This window comes from Erinaceus europaeus, chromosome 13, assembly GCF_950295315.1.
Source record: "Erinaceus europaeus chromosome 13, mEriEur2.1, whole genome shotgun sequence".
Classification (NCBI taxonomy): domain Eukaryota; kingdom Metazoa; phylum Chordata; class Mammalia; order Eulipotyphla; family Erinaceidae; genus Erinaceus; species Erinaceus europaeus.
In genome coordinates this window covers 80,218,120-80,223,239 of record NC_080174.1, presented here as the reverse complement: position 1 = coordinate 80,223,239, position 5,120 = coordinate 80,218,120, and the positions used below count along the sequence as shown (strand labels likewise).

Genomic DNA, 5,120 nt, shown 5'->3' with positions numbered 1-5,120 from the left:
CTGATGCCTATGAGACCCTGCTACTGTTCTTCTGATTGTTTCTTAGCGAGGATCTTGGGTCATAGTGCCTTATTCATACTCACAGGTAAATATAGAAACCATCTATATAGGGTAGGTTCCTTCACTGTAGTAATTAAAAAGTAAAAAGTATTCTCATGGACTTTTGCTGGGGTGGAAACAAATGGGAGGTTTATTAGATCATGGTTATTTAGGTGCAGTAAAATGGGCAGAAGAGCAAAAATTGGCTAGTTATGATGGCTGGGAGACCCGAGTCCATGTTACCAGAGCTTGGTTACATGTGTTCAGGTCCCCAGGGGAATCGGTATGGTGGGTCCCAGAGAGAAGGAGAGCAAGCAAAGAGCAGCAGTAACAAAGACAGAAAGAACAGAGAACAATTTCCAGCAGACACTCCCTTAAATAAACTTCCTTATGGGTTTGTGTAAGTCCATTGTATGTTCCTCAGGCTGATCTCAGCCTTAAACAGATTACGTTCATGCCCCAACACTTAACGGATAGACAAGAAAGCTAACAGTCAATGTCCTGGGTAGGTTGCCCCAGAAAACAAAATCGAGTCTCTGTGAGTCTGTGGAGGTTTTTGTGCAACAAGGGTATGGGAATAGCTCTCAGCATCAACCCCTGCAGGGATGTAAGTGAAGAAGGGGCTGAGGAAGCAGTTAATATCCAAGCAGACCCAAAAAGGTTCTAGCTAAATCCTATGGAGGCCCCAGAAACTGTGATGGCCTTGTATAACTATCCATGTCTGTGTACTGTGGTCAGGCATTTGCCAGTCTGCAATGTTCAACCAGTAAGTGAACATGGGATTTCTCAGAAAAAGTGTAGAGATGAAGATAGGTGGGCCTTCCAGCTAATGACAAACTCAAGAGTGGTCTTCAGCTGAGAACTGTCAGCCTCCAATGTTCTTTATAGCTTGTGGGTGTAGGAAGTTGTGCCACAGCCTCTGCCAATCACCAAGAGGACCAATAAATTCCAGCTGTGAATTTAGTGGCAGAATTAAGGCTGTAATTCATGAGTCCCCATCCATAATTCTACTTATTTCCAAAATGGCTGGGAGAATGTCTCATTTTGTGAATCTATTGAGCACATGCAGAAATATCCCTTCTTGTTCAGAACAACAGAAGGAAGGGAATCGTAGCCAAGACAACACGGCTCTTCTTGTTTTCTTTTCTAGCTATCTAGTGATAGAAAAAAAAATTTAGGTATACAAAAATTCAATGAATGAAACAGAGAGGCATTTGTTGTTTGACTCTGAACTCATGTTGTTATATCTGTTTTGGCCTTCAGAGATCCTTGCCTATTGTGCCAGGACAGGGAAGAACAAGATAAAAAAAAAAAAAGTGCATAAATATGGTTGACTGTAAACCTAATCAATTTGATCTGATCTGATTTGGGACCCATATTCAGCTTTGGAGCCTATGTGACCTCTGCATCCCTATAGATCTGATCTCACATTCTGTGGTCATGAGTAGGACTGTGCCAAGCTGCCCCAATTTCAGGACCCATCTTCCTCAGGTGGGGAGTATGTTGTCCAGCCTCCCTTTGGAAGATGGAACATTCTCTACCATTGTTGATCCATGTTGAGGGCAAGGTCCTATGGGGGCCCACAAAGGGGTCTATTGTGTTGTTCCTGATAGAGATGACTGGTAACAATGGAGAGAGGGATTTATTCGAGGTCTAGGCCCATCATGTCTCTTTGGGAATCTCAGGACTCTCTGACTAGGGCCCCAGCTGATGGGGTGGCATGATAGTGACTAAAGAGTCATCATTAAAGTATGCCTGTCTCTTGCCCTTATTCAACTTTTGCAAACCGTGCTTTGATAAGATTAGCTTTGGAGTGAGTGAGGGAAGTATAATAGGAAGTAGGTGAGGCGGGTATCTAAGTTTAAGTAGACACTATTTCATTAGGAACGTTATTGTGTCTTTTTAGGTCTTTGTACTTGCTTGCTGCATATACTGACTCATTGTAGACTATTGTGAACTTTTGCTTTCAGGTATATATTTTGCCATAATTTATGGATACATGTGAACATATGCCTTATCTCATGGGAGCCAGTCTATATCTAGGCTTTAGGACTTTGTTAGGAAGTGAACCACCTGAAATGAAATTAGAGAATCCTATGAAAGGAAAGGTCTCACCTGAGTAATGAGGCTGAAGGGTTGACATTCCATGCCTGACTTCTCTGGACACAGTCTGAAGTGAAGCATGCTGAGGTGATACTTGATTAGGTTGAGATCAGCAGATGGAATATCTGGTATGAATTGAGAGAAGTATGCAGGAAAGTGAGCCCCACCCTAGAGGTTCCAGGACTGGGGGAAATATGTATACCTTTCCCATATGTGGGAGCTGCTCTCTTCCCTGATCCAGCTTCCTGGTCCTTTTTCCAGCCATGACATCATCTCCCTATACAATAACTTAGATCCACCTGCATATCATTTTTCAGGCTCAGGAATAAAAAAAAACTAGTATAGTCATGGGATCTTTGGAATATAACTAAAACAGGACTACTAATTATCAGAGACCCCCCCCCCCTTCATCTGAACTATTCCAGCCTTTAGGTTCATGATTAGTCAACAATTTGTTTGGCTCTATATGTTAACTCTGTTTTCAGCCACCAGGTTCCAGATGCTAATATGATGCTAACCAGACTTCCCTGGGAAGACGACCCCACCAGTGTGTCTTGGAGCCCTGCTTCCCCAGAGCCCTTCCCCACTAGGGAAAGAGAGAGGTAGGCTGGGAGTATGGGTTGACCTGCCAATGCCCATGTTCACTGAGAAAGCAATTACAGAAGCCAGACCTTCCACCTTCTGTACTTCATAATGACCCTGGGTCCATACTCCCAGAGAGATAAAGAATAGGAAAGCTATTAAAGGAGACGATGGGATACAGAGTTCTGGTGGTGGAAATTGTGTGGAGTTGTACCCCTCTTGTCCTAAGTTTTTTTGTCAGTGTTTCCTGTTATAAATAGAAATTTAAAAAAATATATCTGAGATTTGTCCCATCAAGGCTCAGATACAAAGGTACCTGCATGCTCCAGAGGTTCCAATTCATCACCATCGTGTTTCCTGCCAGTAGAATAGAAAAATGACAATAGCTGGAAGAAGAAAATCTACTCTTTTTTCGAAACATGTTATATATTTATATAGGTATTAAGAATATTGAGACAACAACAGAGGTAGGATTTCTGCATCCACTCTGGGCAGCTTTCCTTCCACCTTTCTTTTGATTAGTGCAGTTACTTCCTCTACCACCTCTACATACCCACTTGAAATGTAGCTATGGTTAAGAAACTGTTTTCATTTGCTCTGCCTCCTTTGTCTTCTTTCTTTCCCCCGTCTTGTCCTCCTTTCCAACATTGCTGGAGTTCCTCTTATAATGTATAAGCACTGTGCTAGTTGTTAAGAGGCTGCAGCTGTAGTTAAGGTATCTGTTCTTGAAACAGGTGGAGAAAATATTCCAGTCTGAGGTGATAAACACGGTGATGAAATCATACCGTATAAAGAGGGGTGAGGGCACCATAGTTAGTGTGGGGAAGGAGGAAGGAGGCAGAGCAGGCTGGTTTCCTTCAAGAAGTTATGCCATTGAGTTGCAGGGAAGTACCACAGACAAAAAAAGTCTGAGACGGGCACTAGTGTCAGCTGTGGAGTCCAAAGGAAGAACATCAAAGATGTGAGAGAGACTTTGCTAACCTGAAAACAGAGATAAGGTCAGATGAGTTTAGTTAGCTTGAAGAGTCTCACCTTGCCCGATCACTCCATTGTCTTTATTTTTTCTTTTAAGATATAATTACTCACTAACGAAAGATAGGAATAGAGTACGAGGGAGAAGCGGAGCACCATTCTTGTTCCCTGTACTACCAGGGATCCAACTCCAGTGCTTTCTCCATTGTCTTGGGTTACCTGCATTTTATGTTTCCTCTGTGAATGGATCTGTAGGTCACCATCTGTTTTCAAATAACTCAAGCTAAGAATAGCTTTCACCTTTTAAATGTTTGTGGCAAAATAGGACAGAAACATGACTGATGCATTGTGACACATTAAAATGTTATGAAATGCAAAGTTCAGTGTCTATAGTAAAGTTTTATTGCTTTTACATGCTCACAAACTTACATGCTGTTTACAGTAGCTTCCACACTGCAATGGCACAGAGGAGACTCTATGATGGAGAGCGTGTGGAGATGTGAAAAGCCTAAAACAGTTTCTGTCTGGATCTTTTATAGGCAAAGTGGACTCATTCCTGGCCTGCTGGAGGGGACGTTGTACTTGGAGTCCAGCCGACTGGTATTCAAATCCCGAATCTTCAATTTCTAGCATTATGACCATCAACAAGTTAAAAAAAATGTACATGTGTCAGTTTGTTCACTTGAGAAATGTTACATAGCAATACTCTGCAGACTTAAGAACCCTGAAGGTGATCTTGTCAAAGCTCCTGGGAATAATAATGCTGGAATAAGATTGTTGAAAACAGTTAATGATAATTTCAAACCAGTGTGAGCTATTAATAACATTAGTGATAAGATAAACATGATAACATTGTGAACTGCCATATTCATTGCCAGAATGGCTGTTTTGGGAATTATCAGTTAAAAAGTATTTTCTGTTAATAGATTAACAGAAAAAGAGAAAGTTGTATTTGTGAGTGAGAATAGAAAACTGTGAGGGAACAGAGACAAGCAGTTGCTAAAACTCCTCAAAATAATCTAATAATTATAGCTAAATTGACTGAATGTCTGCTATGACACACTGCTAAGTACTTTTACATCTGAAATTTCATCTGATCATCCTTGAGCATATGAGGTAGAACTGTTGCCTCTTTATTTTTCAGATGAGGAGCTGAGGCTTAGAATACTTAAGTAAGTTAGATAAACTTAAACAGTCAGTAGGTCAGGTCATGACTTGAACCCAGAATGGTCTAATGCCAAAACTGTTTCCGAAAACATTCCCTGTGTTTATGGAAACATGTTTGAGTGAGAAGCAGGGACTGACGTTTCAGGACCAACAAGTCTTCCTGGTGAGTAGTGTGTTGGAGCATCACTCTGAGTTCAATTTTTTCTATCTATCTATCTATCTATCTATCTATCTATCTATCTATCTATCTATCTGTC

General features: G+C 41.2%; 1 long non-coding RNA gene across 1 annotated transcript in view; it reads left to right on the top strand.

The window, feature by feature from the left end:
• The window catches only part of LOC132542560 (uncharacterized), a 17,422-nt gene extending 12,671 nt beyond the window's left edge, over positions 1–4,751 (top strand). The window contains exons 2-3 of the long non-coding RNA XR_009553558.1: positions 2,628–2,744; positions 4,236–4,751. This is a non-coding gene — a long non-coding RNA (uncharacterized LOC132542560). The remainder of the gene's footprint in view (positions 1–2,627; positions 2,745–4,235) is intronic.
• The last annotated feature ends 369 nt before the right edge of the window (positions 4,752–5,120 follow it).